The sequence below is a fragment of the Alligator sinensis genome, unplaced genomic scaffold (genome assembly GCF_000455745.1).
Source record: "Alligator sinensis unplaced genomic scaffold, ASM45574v1 scaffold1046_1, whole genome shotgun sequence".
Lineage (NCBI taxonomy): Eukaryota > Metazoa > Chordata > Crocodylia > Alligatoridae > Alligator > Alligator sinensis.
This window is the reverse complement of record NW_005842174.1, coordinates 1,612,851-1,630,605: the sequence shown is the minus strand read 5'-3', so window position 1 is coordinate 1,630,605 and position 17,755 is coordinate 1,612,851. Positions and strand designations below refer to the sequence as shown.

Genomic DNA, 17,755 nt, shown 5'->3' with positions numbered 1-17,755 from the left:
GTAGGGAAATTGCAAGGGTAGAATGGAGCAGAGGGGTACAGGGTGTTGACCTGGACTGTTGGTTGCACAGAGAACAGAGTTGATTTTTTTTTAACTTTGAATTTACATGTGCTTACTAGGAGCCATGGAGTAGGATGCAATATGCTTGGTGGAACTGTTGCTGTTTCTTGGATAATATCCAATGCTTCCTGCAATTGAGGAGTCTTTTTCCATGGATTTTGGAGGACGTTTGGTCGAGCCTTAACCAGAGGAGCAGTGGTAATGCTGCATCTATCAACATTTGATCCTTTCCTTTATCCCAAAGATGAACATTAGGCCTAAGGTACCAGCTAGTTAGAAAAAGGTCTTGGAACAATGACAATTTAGATGCACATATTTCCTCTCTGAAATTTCACAATGCTTCAGACCCGTTGCAGGCACCCTGACATGACCGATGTTTGCAAACCTGGGGTGAGTGATGGGGTGTCTGTTCCTCAAGTGGGCATGAGCCCAAACTGAGGTAGTCTTGCAAGCTTTTTCATCAAACCTGTGTGGTGCGGCTCTGCAGCTCAACAGCTGTGCAACTTTTGAGCTGGAAGCTGGGATGTTTTATGCTGCAAGTAATGGGATTGAGTGTTGCAAATTTGCATAAAAATAGCGTTGCAGGCCACCATTGATCTGTCTGTACCTCGTAGTCTCCCACAGCTCTCACCTGTCCAAGGGCCAGCCAAGACAGGGCACTGTGTTCTCCCATGGACGAGGTGGGGGTGGACAGCATGGGATTTACATGCATGATTTCTGTTCTGGCTACTGGAAGCCAAGCAGGTAACTTGCTGCCTGAGAAATTCTAGGAGAATAGGTCCATTTGCTGAATCGCACAGCCAGGTACAAAAGCCAGACCTGTCTCTCTCCAGCCCCGCAGACCTTTTATGAGGTGAATGAAGACCTTAAAGAGGTGACTAAGCAGCTACTCCAGTCTTCCAAGGAGTCGTCCCTCCTTGTACCTGCTCAATGAACGGGTGGCAGCTTATCCATGTTCTGTACCACCATGCCCCCAGAGTCTAACATCACATGCTCCCCTCCCGAACACAAGTGAAAAGGGAACTAACCAACATGTGCTCAAGGAACTCCCCACGAGCAATGGATTGCATGAAGCTGGTGGAAGCAAGCCTGCAAAAGGAGCTATCCTACCCAGACGGAGATGGGCAGCCACAGCCGAGCACTGTATTTCTCCCTGGAGAAATCCTGCAGGACAGTGCTGGGTTTGAAAAGTTCTGCTGAACTTTGTTTCGGTAGCCTTGACTTAGGGTATCTCCCTACATGAGAAGCCATCTCCATGTGAAGACCAATGGATTATTAAATGCTCCTGTAGCTCACCTTTCCTTCTTCTGTGGAAGTGACACAGGCCTGTCGGTGGTCACACAAACCCCTCAGCTCTTCACCCTGGACTCATGGAGATATATTCCCTAGAGGCCCTTGAGCTGCCTTGAGGAGGATTGAGTTCGGAGTCAGTCGGGGATAGAGGGAGGGTGATCCAGCTTCCAGTGGTTCACCATAAGAGGGCTGGCCCCTCAGTAGGGCTCCTAGGCACTAAGATGATGGGAATGACAGCCTCCCTGCTGCTTGTGGTATTCCTGTTCTCCCAGACACACTCCAGTTGCATTGCTCATCTTGCAGAAGGCAAGGTAGATTTGCATCTTAGAGACCAACTAAATCAGAAGTTTAACGTAAGCTTTCATAAGCAGAGGGCTTGCTTTGGCAGAGGCTGCAACAGATGCTACCTTGCCTTCTGCCAGACTGCAAATTAGGGCAACTAACTGCCTGTCCTTGTTCATCTTGGCCACTGTGGGCTCTCAGAGAACCGTCTTCCTCCTTGACTGGTCTGTACATGCTTGCTTGCCTGCCAGTCCCCACAATGTGATCCTGCCTACAGTAAGGCCATTAGACTGTCATCTGGTGAGTCAGGCCAAGTCCCTGGGCACAGGTTTTATTACCACTGTGCTCGTTCTTGGCCACAGACATTTTATGCATCATCTTTTATGGGGTTAACCCTTCAGTCCATGTAATTAGCTTGTATTTGCCAGGTTTAAATCGCCTCTATCAGTCTTGGTTCCCATGTTGTATTTAAAACAGTGCTGATAAACCTGCATAGATGTCACTTTTATGGGTAAGACAAGCATCTCCAAACAGCATTCCTCAAATCCAACAAATGTAACCAAATGAATTTGGGCTGATGTTTGTTCCATTCTTACATCTGCATTCATTTTGGTGTCTGCCTCTTAAAAGGTGCTGTAGGTTTTATGCTGATTTAAGAGCTACTCTTTGATGTATTTAAATAAATAAAGTCACAGGCTTCCTGAGAGGGCTCAGGACTCATCTGGGCAAGTCTGTGGCCCTGTGGTTGCTGGGACCACAGCTTCCCCACCTGTAAAATGGAGGCGATCAAACCCCTGTCCAGAAAATGTCACTAGATAGCCGGTGTTGGGTGACATTAGCACCCGCACAGCAAATATACTCCCTAAAGACCCAACCTGGCTCACTGGTGATGAGGCAGAAGACAAGACCGTATAGCTGACCAGAGACAACCTTGATCCTTAGTCGCTTAGACGACAGTATCTGATGAAGTTGAACTCATGGAAGCAAGTGCTCTACCCCATCCTTGGAGGTTTTTAAGGTCTGGCTTGACAAAGCCCTGGCTGGGATCTAGTTGGGGCTGGTCCTGCTTTGAGCAGGGAGGAGGACTAGATGTGACCTCCTGAGGTCCTCTCCAAACCTCATTTTCTATTATTCTATGATATATATCTTAATTAGCCTATAAGGTGCCTTGTGTCTTAGTCACTTATTCAGCCATTTGTATGTTGCTTCTGTTTTTGTTGTGAATTGGAGGAATCAGTTGGAACGATAAATGTGCCCAGCAAGGATGGGGCAAAGAGTCTTTGAATCATTGGACATAGAAATAAAATCACCTGGACTCCTAATCTGCAGAGACTCCTCCCTGGCTCTTATTGCAAGTCGCCTTCAGGGGCTAGGCAATGAAAGGAAATCGAACAGTGCATAGACCGGTAGGATGGTATTAAAATGAAACTGAGTGCTAGAAAGAGCAGGTGGGATAAAAACAGTCTTTCCAGTTTATCTCAGATTGACAGAGCACTACAGCTAGAGGAAACGCATCTGGCATTTTGGGAACTCCAAGTGAATGGTAGTAGCAGGGAGCTTGCTCTAGTCCTAGTTACACTCAAAGGTAAATAACTACAGTGGGGAAGCTGCTAGGGTCTAGGACCCACAGAGAGGCCTGGGCCTGAAAATCACAGCAGGTTTAGGGGACACAGTGGTGGTTGCCTGTAGTCCTAGCATCAGTAGCACTCCTCCTGTTGCAGCTGCTGGTGAGAGATGCACTTCTGCTAGCGTCTGTGGGGGGAAAAAGGATAAAGTACGACTGTTTTTCTTGTTCTTACTTCATGCTGGCCCCAGATAGGGGGTTATCAGACTCTTAGTCCAACGGAGTCTTAAATGTAAACGAACAAGATAACATTAGACCTTATGATTCCCCCCCCCGTCTTCCCTTATTTACAAACCACAGCAAGGAAGCCCCACCGAACACTGTCCAGAAGCAAACAAGAGCTGGGAACGGCCAGAGCCAACCCAGCAGGATCCCAGCCACAGATATCATCTTTATGGGGGAACTTCATAAATCCCACCCAGTTTAAACAGCATGTCAGGCAGCATCCAGGTCTGCTTCTGATTTCATCTGGCAGCCCCCAGGGAGGCACAGCTGCTTGTTTCAATCAGCAGCTCCCATTCCCTTCCCCATCATTCAGGTCCCTAGAAGACAGCAGTTTCCTGCATGATGTTTGGCAGGGGCCCTGCCTCCCCGCTTGGAAATTGTAGTGGAGAGTTTGATTATCCTACTAAGTGGACCCCTAGCTGTGGCTAGGCTAGTCCTTGGTTGGGGCTCTGTTTAGTGAGTTCAATGGAGGAGAGAGCTGCCTAGAAAACGGAGGGTTTTCACCTTCCCCGTGGGTAAATCACCCACCCAATACTGAGTGTGGCTGTGGGGAATGCCATTGAGCCTCTCCTGTTATCCCATCCTCCATGCTCACTGGTGGGATTGCCTCTCCCCAGCTCCAGGCCTCCCCCTTTTTGCCAGGGGATGTACTGCGGTGCTGCAATCCCCCTGGCAAGGTGCCCCCAGGAGTCCTGCCCAGGCCCCTGAGTGTGGCCACCGGGCCACCAGACTGCCAGTCGAGTGTGGGAGCACAGGGCAAATGCCAAGTGACATAGTTCCCATTTGGGCTGAAATGCTTCTGAAAAGAAAATCAAGGTATTCTGTGGAAATGTTATGAGAAATCTATCGTTGGTTTTCTTTTTTGGGGCAGAAACCTTCCAAGCCACCCTCTCAAAGAGCTCCCTCAGGAGGGAGAGATGGGGGGGAAATGACAAAAGGACCTGTTCCCTCCACTCCACGGGGTGCCCAAAGGTGTGAGGAATGGCATGTTTGAGTATCTGCAGGAATCGGCCCCCAGGGGCTCTACTTTTGCAGGCACTGGCCAGCTAAAGCTCAGGCAGTGACTGGACCAGGCACCTGCCAGATATCTGGGTGCTGACTGATTGCTGAGCACCTCTCATCCTGGGGAAGGGAAGCTAATCTGCATGGTGGCCGTACTGCGCTCGGACAGGCCTTGCAGAAGCAGAGCACCTAGGTAAGGACAATGAGCTCTGTGGTGGCATGAAGCAACCAGGGCAGGGCAAGTCTGCAAGCTGGAGAGCCAGGGAAGATTGTAATGGGTGCCCCTGTCTAGCAGCAGCAAGAAGGAGCCTTCTTCATATTTACTGCTGCCTTTTGTCTCTTCTCTTGCAGGCAAAAGCTTTGCCTTTCCCAGCTGGAGCAGGATGAGGGGCTGACACCCTCTAACCCTTGACTTCTAGATGATCCCTCCCAGATGATGGACTGGCCTCATAAAACAGGCCCCTGGGAAAACACCATGTCACGGGCTGCTGGGATGGATTGCACAGAACAGGATGCTAAGATTAATTTACCAGGATATGACATTTTGGATAAGCCAGTATAACGAGGCCTGGGCGAAACAGAGAAGTAGGTTTGAGCTGAAAGAATGCGACGTCAGGCAGCAGGCACAGCGCGCGTCCCTGGCAGCGCAGGGACTGCACAGACGTGCACATGGGCCTGGCTTGGGTGATAACTGTTCACCGTCGGGTATCAGCACCCGAGGCTCCAGGCTGCCAGGGGCTCTAAGCCTATGTGAGACCAATGGATAAGTGAAAGCTTTGGCAAGAATCGCCAACCTTTAGAAGTGTCTGAGACATTTCTCCCCCTGGCAAGGCAGGCAGGGAGACCGTGAGCTGCTGCGGCTGCTCTCTGCAGGCAGGTCCCTTGCTGAGGGAGCCGTGCTCCAGGCTGCTTACGGAAGGGAGCTCTAAACAGAGACCCTGTTACACAGCTTGGGTTAAGGCTAAGAGCCCTGAGCGATGCTGGGGTCATAGCCTGGGGATGGGGAGAAGACTCGTGATGAAAATGAAAGTTTTTGACATGAGGGTTTTCTTACTTAATGAGATATTATTGCTCTTTGAAAGAAAGCAGCAGGCGGAAATGCTGTCAGTGCAGGGCAGAGGGGTCAGTGCTGGGTCCGGGTAGCGAGCCCTCTCACCCTCCTGAACTGAGCTGCCCATATAAACACTCTCCCTGGGATCTTCCTGTTGCTGATCAGTGATATAGACTGAAGCGGGAGTACGGGGGGCAATTTGCATCTGGCTACAGCCCCTCTAGTAACTAGAAAGAGTGGGCAGGGAGCATGGCAGAAAAGAGAGGTGATGCTTGGAGAGAGGCAGACAGGTGGCCTGGTACATGAATGTAGACCTGAGGGGCCTGAATTCCACCCCCACTTGTGCTGCAGACATGCACATCTGTGAGCAGATCATTTGGCCTCTTGGTGCCTCGGTTTCCCCACCTGTGAAATGGGGGACAGGTGCTCCACCTTTGTAGGAATATAAAAACAGCACTGAGGGAGGTGGTTCCTGATGAAGGGGAAGAACATAGTTCATAGTAGGTAGGGTCAGAAGGGACCTGAGTCCGACCCCCTGCTATGGCAGGAAAGAGTACTGGGGTCAAACGACCCCGGCAAGGTGATTATCTAGCCTCCTTTTGAAGACCCCCAGGGTAGGAACAAGCACCATTTCCCTTGGAAGTTGGTTCCAGATCCTGGCTGCCCTGACTGAAGTAGCGCCTCCTGGTGTCCATCCTGAACCTACTCTCAGTCGACTTGTGGCCGTTATTCTTAGTTACTCTTGTTAGTGCTCGGGGGAACATGGACTCTCCCATTGCCTGCTGGCCCCCCCCCCCAATAAGTTTATAGATGGCCACCAGATTCCCTCTCAGTCTTCTCTTGTGGCAGCTGAACAGGTTCAGGTCCCGTAGCCTCTCCTCGTAGGGCCTGCCCTGCTCCCCTCTGACCATATGAGTGGCCCTCCTCTGGACCCTCTCGATGCTGTCCACATCCCTCCTGAAGTGTGGCGCCCAGAACTGGATGCAGTACTCCAACTGGGGCCTGACGAGTGTCGCATAGTGGGAGAGGATCACCTCCTTGGCCCTGCTCGAGATGCATCTGTGGATGCATGACAAGGTGCGGTTGGCCTTGCTGACTGCATCCCCACACTGTTGGCCCATGTTCATTTTGGCATCAGTAATGACTCCAAGATCCTCCTCTGCCTCTGTGCTGACAAGAAGGGAGTTCCCCAGCCTGTAGGTGTGCTGCTGGTTCTTCCTCTCCGGGTGCAGCACCTTGCACTTGTCAGTATTGAAACCCATCCTGTTCTCATCCACCCACCCCTGTAACCTGTCCAGATCTAATTGCAGCCTGTCCCGCTCCTCCAGTGTGCCCACTTCTCCCACATCTTAGTGTCATCCGCGAATTTGAACAAGGTGCTTTTCACCCCCTCGTCCAAGTCACTGATGAAGATGTTGAACAGTGTGGGCCCGAGGACCGAGCTCTGGGGGACCCCACTGCCCACATCCCTCCAAGTCAAAAATGACCCATACACCACCACTCTCTGGGTGCGGCCCTCCAGCCAATTTGCAACCCATCTGTCTATGTAGGCATCAACACCACAATCTCCTAATTTTTTAATGAGAATGGGGTGAGAGAGAGTCTCGAAGGCCTAAGATAGTGTCGAGCAGGGGTGGAGGAAAACAGGGATGGAAAGGGAAAAGCAAGTCAATGGTATTAGGCAAAGCTGCAGGCTGTGTTTCCAACGAGGGGTATGCCAGAAGGGAGGAGAGGGGAATGGTTGCAAGCTTGTGGGAAGGCTAGAGAGGAAGGCAGCCAGATGGAGCCAGATGGATGTTGGTCGCCCTGAGGTGCAGAACGAGCGGTGGGGAGTTTTGGAACCATGTGCAGATTTGTAATGCAGCTTGACCCCCGTTTGCAGCGGTCTCCCGAGGAGCTAGTGATGAGAGCTTTGGCAGCTCTCAGGATGTCCTCTCCTCCCTTCCCATGTCCATCACTTAACACCTGAGCTAGGGTACATGAGATTGGTTTGCCCAAGGCTGGCTGGCATTGGTGCACAGGACACGCTCTGGGATGCTCAGCTGTAGAGCGGAGTGGGGAAGAAGGCCGTTGAACAGTCTTGCTGGGTTTAGTGGGGTCTCGGCTGTAGTATTCTCTGGACACATTACTAGGGAGCCCTTGCATTGTTCCCTTGGGAGGTGGAAACTCAGCTGGTCCAGTCTCTCTGAATCATGTGCAGGCAGAACAACGCCTGCTTTTCTGTGTGCATTGCTTAACGGCCCATGTGTTCATGGCACTTCTAATTGCCTGGCTTCATTAAGCTTGTCTGGCCTTTCCGGTAATGGTAGTTTTCAAACCACAGTAATAGACTCACTGCACAGCCCATTATGACTAACCCAGTAGTGACATTATCATCACATAGCAGAAATCCTCTGGGTAAAATCTACTTTGCAAGACAACTTCCTCTGCAGGCTTGTTTAAAGGCTAGCCAGAACATTCCCACTGCAGCAAAACCTTGCTGTAGAGCAGGGAGGCCACTTCTGCAAAAGGATGCTCTTCTCCTGTTTACATAGTGGCTCTAATTAAACATTCCTGTTAATAAGGAAGAGTGCTCCCGAGGCCAGCAGGCATGGGCAGGAAGGAAGAGCAGTCATTTGGAGTCATCTCAGGGCTTTGAAACTCATCTTTTCTTTGAAATGTCACTTTTGTTGAATTGGCCCAATAAAGCCTGGTCATGTGAGCACTTTCTGCAGACGCAAACTATTGTGGTAAATCCCCTAATGCCCAGCAAGGAAGCCAGAGAGAAGAAAGCTTTTTATGGTTCAGATAGGACTGGAAGTTTGCAGTAGTTAGGAAGTGTTACCTGTGATGAGGAAGGAGTTTAAACCCTTTTGGAGAGGAGTGGAGAGAGGATGGGTCATGCCTCAGCCAGTACAGAACAAACCTTTGCCCTTGGACCTGAGTGAGTCACCCACGTGCCAGCCACTCCAAGGCATCCCCCTGTGCCGGCTTACGGGAACCCTGAGGTCTTCAAAGCTGTGACTGCCTCTGTTGGGCAGTCATCCGGGGCCATGAAGTCCAGGCCTTGCCTTCAGTTCAAAGAGGGAAATGTTGTCTCTGCCTCTTACCAAGGAAAGGACCTGGAGTGGGAGTTTGGAGAAAACAAACCAGAATCCAGAGTGCGACCAAGGATGGGAGTGGGTGTAGATGGGGTGATAAAAAAGCTGCTGAGATCCAGTGGAGGAAGGTACCCAAACCAACACCACTGGGCCTGAGGTTCCCCTTGCACAAGGATCAACACAATCCACTAGCCAGTTCCCAGGAAAATGAGGTCTTATTTGGGAGCCTAAAGTGTGCCAGGTCCATGAGGAAGAAGGGCTTCTCCAGAGCACCTGGAGGAGGAAGCATCTCTGCTCGGGGAAAGCAGCTGAGCTTCTTGAGCAAGTCACTTTTGCAATACGGGCAGCTTCCTCACCAAACAATGCAGGGAAAAGGCAAAGGAAGGTGCGTGGCTCTGGGTGGCAAGCAGGAAACGGGACCCAGCCTGGGAGGCTCCTAGAAGCTTGAGGAAGCTCCATGAATTTGGGGTAGGGTTCTGGCCAAGCCTTTGTTTGGCTTGCTAGGGCTATTGTTTAGAGAAGAGAAACCTGGCTGGTGTCTGGGGACTGAGGCATTGCAAGTGGGTGAATCACTAGACAAAGTGAATAGGGCAAGTATTTGTCCTGGGGAAAACAGGGTTTCTCTCTTGCACTCGGTCTGCTTGCAAGTTAGCAGCTTAGCTGTGCAGACTTCACATCTCCCTCGGAGCTGATGACTTGGGGCTTAGGGATGTTCCCCAGAGATCAGAAGAGAACTTGAAAGCAGGGGGACAGTACCTTTGGAAGCCAAGAAGAAAGTCCTGGTGGTGAAAGGACAAGAAGAGGACAGGTGCTGAGACCCGCAAGAAAACCTTTGCACCCTGTGGAAATCTATGTAACATGCAGGTGTTCTCCCGCTACTGCATGTCCGCAGGCACCCAGGAGAGATGGAGGGAATGTGCAAAAACACTGTGTCTGCCCTAGCTAGAAGCCAAGGGCCCCACAGCCAAATTTGGATACAATTCAGGTTTAATTTTTGGTGTGAGAAACCACTAGAGTGAATCCCTAGTGAATAAAAGCCAATTCTCAAGGATCTGTTGGGGGAGGCAGGAGGAGAGGGCAGCCTGCCAGCTTTGCAAAGCCTTGTGATTGTATCGCGCACCTTGCAATATTCCAAGTTTTCTTAGATCCTCAGCTCCTGCTTCTATTTTTTTCCCCCCCTAAGGCCTTTTCTCGGTCTCTTGGGGGTGTGCCAGGACCTTAAAGTTCAGACCCGGAGATCCAGAGAAAAGCCCCGGGAGGCAATGGTTTTATTTTTGATTCCCAGAATTCCCAAGCCAGTCTGATTGCAGGAGGGGGGCTTGGGCTGCATCAGTTGGAGCGAACCTCACTCCTTTTATAGCTGCTAAGCTTTCTAGATGTCTCGCATGGATAAAATCTGTAGAAGAGCGGATTGTGGAAATCTGAGGCTGGATCTCTGGCTTGCAACGAAAAGGATGCTAATTAAACAGTTGGCTGCCAGGAGATGTTTATTGACGAGTGAGGCAAGAGCAATATGTTGCATGCCGAACCTGAACGGAGCATCATTTGACAGCTTACAGTAATTAAGAGTCTTAACTACCACGAAGGAGGCTTTGGCGCTGCCTTCCAGTGGGATGAGCCTGTGCTGTGCCTGCTGGTGGGGATACAGGATCAGACCCCCCGGGAGACTCATTGCCATATGTTCCCATGTTTGTGATCCGAGTTTTGAGTTGGGCTGTGTGTTTGGGCGTTCTGCCCGCACGCTGTGTCATGTCCCCGCAGTAACTCATGGGATGACCGTGGCTCAGCCCGTGCTGGCTTGCCTGCGGTCACTTTAAAACCCAAGCCAACACGGCAGTTGTTCTGAATTATAAAAATAAGTGAGCTTGCTCCCTTCTGAACCACAGCCCTGGCTGGGCCCTGCTGGGTCACCAAGTCTAGTTACCTACCTTTTGCACGTTATAACCTACTATAATCTTTGTGACTGGCACAGAAACGGGTCCTGGGCTGCACTGGTCTGTTACCAGGATCAGTCCTGAGAGCAGCTCGGTTAGAATCGGCTCCTGGAGCTGTTGCCGATCAAGCTGGCTGAATCCCTTGCAGCTTTCCAAGATAAGCCATGGCTCTGAGACATCCCACTGCAGCTGGCCCCAAAAGAAAGAGCGAGCAAGACTGCGTGCTGCTGTACATTGCAATTGTGCAGCATTTTCCATCTCAAATAGAGGTCCTGCTCTCTGTTACGCCAGCCTGGCACAAGATTAATTGGAGGTAAATCAGAGGAGAGTTTGGCCCTAATTACACTGCAGTAAATTCAAGCGGTGTCCACCCTGGGTCTGAATAGTCTCCTCCGCTGGCAGGCCTTTAACAAAAGGGGTTTGTTTTCTTTCTGTATATGATTAACAAAATGCTGTGTCAGAACAGGGAATCGCTGAATGGGAGCCGAGAATAGGCTGTGGCAGGAAACTCTACCCAAAGATACAAGAGACGCCAATGCAGAAAACCTTGCCTGTCTTTGTACCCACGGGAAGCGCCGTCAGAGCGGTGCAGTTGGTTTCCTTTGCCTGCTTGTTTTACGGTCACTTTTTCATCCCATCCTGGGAAGTGGGACTTCTGGACCCAGTGTTCGGTTCAGGCTCCTCCAGCCCTTCTGCGTCAGAAGGATTGTCTGGGCTGCGGAGAGGGGAGGCGTGGGCTGTCACTGAGAGAGGTCCCTCCTCGTGCTGTCTGCAAGTCCCATGTCCCCTGGAGCTGGTGGTATGGAAGGGATGATTGCTGTGTGTAAGTAAAGGTGCTTGGGTACAGCAAGAGCAAAGGCTGCATGGAGAGAGCGCTGGAGGGGCCAACTCATTGCATAGCCCATGAGTTCCCTTTCCTCAATTTACGACTAAGCAAAACACCTGTGCCCACTCTCCAGCCCCGGCCTGGTTCCCTTGCGTTACTGCTGCAGCCTCTGGTTTCACCTGTCCACAGTCTCCTGCAACCGGGGCCAGATGTACCAAAATGTGCCAAGCAACTGGGTCTTGCTAGATTCCCAGCCCTGTTTTGCAAGCTTCAGGGGTCCTAACGAGTGCCTGGCTGCTTAGCCATAAGCTAAGCAGCCCTCAGCTCAGTGTCTGAGCTCTGTTGATCACTGCTGCTCCCCTCTAAAGCAACTTTTATGACTTTTTTTTCCTTCCTTTTAAGCTCCCTGCAAAGTGATGGGCACAGTGGCAAGAGCTGGCTAAGATTTACAGAGGCAGTACTTAAACTGTCGCATTCCAGTGCAGCTGCCCCTCGGCTCTACAACGTGGATGAAAATGAGGTACCGCACCGTGCGCAGGCATTGTTTCACCTCCAGTATTGGTGGTCTCAGCACGGCAGCCGCCACTGAGTGCCAGAACTAGACTGAGCCTGCGCTCGTAATTGTAGGGGCCACTTGTTCTGCTGGTGATGACAGATAGACACTGCTGGAGTACACCCACATTATTCCCAGCCTGGTCCCTCTGTCTGTCTGTGATATATGCACAGCACTGGGGCAACTGGGAACATCCTGTTTGCAACATCTGTGACTGTTTCAGGTGGGCGTTGTGGGAAATAATGCTGGGCTTTCTGCATGAGCCCAAGTTTATATCACTGAGCTAGACGGGAAGGGCAGTGTCCCCAGGGATTCGTGTCCAGTTCAGGGAATGAGCTGAGAAACACTACTTTCAAGCACTGGAGACCAGGGGGTTTTGAACCATTTCCCACCTTACACTTCCTCCCATTTATGGTTACTTATCAGCAATGCCTGTATGCAGTACAATTCTTCCACGGCTTGCTGCCTGAGTACAATGCACCTGAGTCTAGGAATAGCTGACTCTTTTCTGAGTATGGTAAATGGACAGCAGTGACATTCATTACTCTCATTAGGCCTGACACTTCTTGCTTCTGCTGGAGTGACTCTGTGGGAATAGTGTGGAGTTATAGTGACAGGAAACCAGTGGAACTGAGAAGAAAATCAGGCCCACTTTTTCGTCAAAGTTTTATTAAAGCATCATTGGGACAGTCGGGTTTTTGCACATTCATGGTGGGCGTGTGTTTGCTTCCTGATGGTTTGGCTTCGTATAATGCCTTGCTGGCTGTGGCATCTGGTTTTTCCTGTGTCCCTCCACTTCTAGATGTTGCCTTGATAATCCCAACTAAAGTCCCTCTGACAGCTGCCTGACTAATCATGTCCATTCATAAAAATGCATCATAATACCTAATCCTGGCCACTGCTGCCAGCCCAGGCAGTTTCATTGTTAAAAAGATTAAACTAGTCTCCTGTGGGGGGGATAGAAACGTCTCATTTTTACACCTTAGGCTAGAAGCTCTTCCAAAGTTGAGGGCAGCCTTGATGTGCTACCGCAGGGTACTTTTGTTCTTTTGGGTCTCAGTCCCTGCTGTGTGTGTTTGTAATAACAAATAACTATGAGGTTCTTGTTTCTTATTACTGCAGTGATATACTTAGAAAAAAGACCACTGGAAAAAGAAAACTAGAGTCTTTCTAAGACTCAGAAGCATTTTTTCTACTTCACTTAAGTAGCTACTCTTTAGAGAGGATGACCCTGCGGCCCCTGCTTGAGCAACGAGATGCTTTGTGAGTACAGAGCCGTAACTGCAGTCCAATTTCACATGTTCAGTCCTTTATGAGGCAAGCTGGCTTTGTTCCCTGTGCCTGGGCTGTCATTATATGATCTCTGTTCCTTAAATTAAGGGTCATTTGGATGACGGGAATGGTTCCCTGTGTGGTATATCTGCATAAAAGGCATAAAATTAAGTTAATTGCAGCGTCATGTCCCCCTCCCAAATTCCTTTGCTGTTGCTATCGCATCGGGAGTATTAAAAAAGGGATATTAAGCATTTAGATCTTTCCGTTTTGCTGTTTATCCCAGTGTTTTTGTTTGTTCAGTCACCTCGGATGAGTCCGATTTAGAGCTCTGGTTCTCATACCCAAACACAAGGTTTTAATGCCTGGATTGGGGAAAACTCAAATCAAAACCAGAGGCCTGGATCCTCAGCTGATGAAAACTGGCCGAGGTTCAGCTGGTTTTGACTGCAGCTATATAAGCACCTGTCCCCCTCTTCAACTTTCAGAACACCAAGACTGCAAAGTTTGTACGTGTCAGGCAAAACCCAAATTGGTCCTTTTTTAATGCAATTTTAGGCCAGTGAGCTCATAGCAAGACAGCAAATGCCTCAGTCCATGTACCCGCTACAGCCGCCCCCAATTGTGTGCTTTCCCTCCAGGGACTCATTAAGTGAATGCTGCGTTTTCTCAGAGGCTGATAGAGCTTTGCATGGCTCATCCCTGCTTAATTCTCACCTCTGTGTCACATGCCTGTGACAGGACAGCTGGGGCTGTGGTAGCAGGCTGAGCGGTGATATCGTGCTATGTGCACAGTGTCCTCCAGATGTTGGCTTAAGTTCTGGACACAAGAACAGAGCTGCAAAGCTCAAGGCATAAACCTGAAGCGAATCTTGCTGTGACCGCTGCTTGTAAATGCATGTGAACACGTGAAGATCCAGCAGGCTGAGCACTGAGATGAGGCATTTGAGAGTGAGAGGACTGCCCCCAATTCAGCCAGGGGTAAATTTGCTGCTGCTTTCGGGGATTGTGTCGCGTGGTCACAGCTAAATTAGGGCAGTTTGATCTGCTACAAGTGAACCCATACACATCCCTGGCCTCTGAGTAGGTTTATTTAGCTCTGCTCCCTTTGATGGCCAGGTGGTTTAGGATCTCTGCTTCCCTTCTCATGTTTCATTTGTCTCTGGTTGCTCAGCACCATCACAAGGATGCAGTAGTTCCAGGGAATTGGTTCTGTACCAGGCTTTTCTCCTGGTGCCAGATGTTACCTGAATGCAAGGAAAGCTGTATTCTGTGGAAACCTCTCTTAAAAAGGGCTTTGGCAGCTGGTTAGGAAATCGAAGAGGGATCTCTCCACTCTCAGACATAGTTAAAGACTCTTCTGTTCCATAACTTGAAAATGAACTCTGTGATTATAGCTGCCTCTTTAAACTTTTTACAACAGAAAGATTACTTTTTTTTATCCTGGGTGTTCACTGAAAACTGGCAGCATAATTCCCAGACACCTGATTCTGCTACTGCCTCCTGCACTAACCATAGCCCTGTCCCAAGAAGGTGGAGATGTGATCAGTTCTTGATGAGTTTTTTGCCTCTGATTTCCAATGTCGTAGAAGAATCTAGCGGTCCTTTTTATTATTAAAATATATCTATATCTCTATATCTCTAGATAGCTATATGTCTGGATAGCTTGATCTATATCTCTATATCTAGATATAGCTCTCTATATCTCTATATATAGATATAGCTATCTAGAGATATAGATCTAGCTATCCAGAGATATAGCTATAGATATAGCTATAGATATAGCTATCTAGAGATATAAATATAGCTATCCAGAGATATAGCTATCTAGAGATAGAGATATCTATATCTATAGGCTTTCCCTCAGTTAAGAAACCCATGCACCCTTTACAATAAATGCACCCTTTCCCCTGCACTTCCACCCTCCTCCCTTCCCTAACCCAAACACAGTCCCTTAGTCCAGGCCCCAATTTGGGGTTTACATTCTCAGTTCATTCACAGTCCCTGTCGCTGTCACTTCCGCTGCTGCTGATCCCACTGCTGTCCTTCTTGCTGTCTCCGGGTCCAGTTGCATCCCTGTCTTCTTTCTCCCTCTCCACTTCCCTTTCCACGCAGGCTTTGAACAGCCTGTGCCAAGCGTTGGTCCTTTTCTGCTTTTTAGGATTAATTTATCCTGGTCACAAGAAAAAACAAATGTCACTCACACAACAGGCTGGAGGCCAGTTCTTGACCCATGGTAAGCCTCATTGAGACTAGGATGAAAAGATATGATTTTTTAAAATGTGCTAGCTGGCTGAGGAGAGGCATCCTCTACTGATGCCTCTATCTTTAAAATCTGTTCTATTAGGGAAACATAACCTACAGGGATATACATGGCAGCCAGGCTGGGCATGTGATTTCAGAGCAGAAAAATGCATGCAAACCTCCCTGCTGCCTCCCGGGCGATGAATCTGCCAGTCCTGATGTGGCAAGTCATTCATCAGCTTGTCACCTGGGTGCCCGGAGGCCTTTTTTTCTCTTGACATCAGCTCTCCGCCTGGGAGAGGCAGCAATGCAGGGAGCCTGTTGGGACACACCTGTAACCTTTTACGCCAGAGAATTGCATGCAGCTATCTCCACGGCTTTTCTCTTAGGAATGAAACAGTTGGCTTTGAGGAAGGGGCAGCTTTGGGGCTTTAGCTTCAGTTTTAGAAAGAAAGCATGCGGGGAAGTGTCAGGTTCTCTCTTCTCTTATGCTGTATCTGATGTCCAAGCGTGTGGCCTTGATGAATAGGCTGCAGAGCAAGGCAGTCTATGCTGGGTGCCCGACTGTGGTAGAGCTGAACTCATGGTAGGTCTTTTTGACCCCCATCCCTTGCTTTAGGCATTTGCACCTGGCAACTAGTAACGCTGATCTACTCCCTTGCAGCCCCTCTTCATCTCAATGGGGAACCACCCCCTGCCGCTGCTTGTACTGACAGCAAAGCAAGGTATTCGTTGCATCCATGTTTCCTGTTGTTCCACTCCCAGGTGGTCCATTAGATGGAGAGAAGAAGTGGCGTGGTAGGAGCAGCAGTCTGCCCAGTAGCCTTGTCCAGCTATGACTTCAAGTGACGTTTTGAAGCAATGTTACTAGTGAAGACACCGGCTTCCCACCCAGAACACTGTACCTCAATCCTCCTCCAGGCTTGTGAAAGGATTGTTATACGGGACCACACACATCCACCGTGCTGCATGAGTGTTCACTGTCTCTGTTCCAGAAGACACAAGCTGGGATAAGTCAGCACAAGACATGGCAGACACAGAGGCATGTGATGTTGCGCAGCATCCTCCAGGGAGAGGGTAGGAAGCCAGAAGTCCTTTGAAGTCATGCGAGAGGTAACTTTATTGAGGGAGTTGCCTTTAAATCAGGGGAAAGGCCTGACATAAACCACTTGGAGGCAAGACAAGGCCAGACAGCCCACAGGTCCTGCTCCTTTCCAAACAAACAGCAGAACAGGATCCACTGTCCTTGAAAGTTTACAATATAAACCAGTTAATCTTAAATCCAGCTTCCTGCTTTTTCACCATATGCCTGAATCCCCTCCTGCCCCAGAAAGTCTCCTGAATGTCTTCCCATTCTTCACATCAATGGCTTTGTTCCTGCTAAATATATTTACAGCCCTCTCTAGGCCGTCTAGAGGCAGCCTGTCCTTTCTGATCTTCAGCGAAAGACTGCAGTCATTTACTTTGTCTTCCCGGCTTTTCAGTGCTGTCAAGGATGCGCTGCACTTCTTACTCTGTAGCTGTGTTATCTTTTCTACTATAGACTCCAAAGTTAGTTAATTTGCCTCCTGTGAGATGTTGTTCTTGGTATTTCCTACCACGGTTTTTAAATACTGTTGTTAGAAATGGTAAGGAGGAAAGTGGGAGGCAGAACGTGCTGTTTCTCCTTTTAAATAGAAGCTGCAACATTTTCAGGGCAAAGGGTCTCTCTGATTCTGGAAGACCCCAATGGATATTTCAGTCTGGTTGATTCATCACCACTGAAATATGGGCACCTTTAGAAGACAAATATTGCATATAGTGGAACCTGCGTGCCAGATTTATGTAAGCCACATTCAATCACTTGAGCTGGACTTTACCATTAATTGTAATGATTGGACTACACAGGTGATAGAAGAGATATTGTGGCTCAGTTTTGCTGCCATGAGCTCTTGGGGAATAGTTTGATCTTTGGTGTAAGGTAGATCATTCACATGACTTCTCTAAGCTCCAGCCTTTCAGATGTCACGGGGGACAGTTCTCAGGTTGTAGACCATACAGGTGGTGACAATAGAGCCACTGATGCAAATAATGACACCAAATATCAGGGGAAAGTGAAAGGAGTGGAAGAGTGAATTAATAGAAAAGCACTTGCTGCTATGACTGTTGTTGGTTAGCGGTCATTTCAGTGGTGTGTTTTTTTGAGGGGCTCCTTGAGATATGAAGGATACCACCTGAATGCAGGGCCACGAATTGATTTCCAGCCAGCCTGCTAAATGGTAGTGCTGTTGCCAGTGATAAGGCAGTTATGTGGTTAACATGGGGAAGCT

The 17,755-nt window shown here is 49.3% G+C and overlaps 1 long non-coding RNA gene across 1 annotated transcript in view; it reads left to right on the top strand.

Moving 5' to 3' along the window:
- The window catches only part of LOC112550656, an 18,006-nt gene extending 1,143 nt beyond the window's left edge, over window positions 1–16,863 (top strand). Inside the window, exons 2-6 of the long non-coding RNA XR_003094609.1 lie at window positions 120–322; window positions 4,838–5,071; window positions 11,780–11,897; window positions 13,053–13,193; window positions 16,212–16,863. This is a non-coding gene — a long non-coding RNA (uncharacterized LOC112550656). The remainder of the gene's footprint in view (window positions 1–119; window positions 323–4,837; window positions 5,072–11,779; window positions 11,898–13,052; window positions 13,194–16,211) is intronic.
- Window positions 16,864–17,755: the final 892 nt, after the last annotated feature.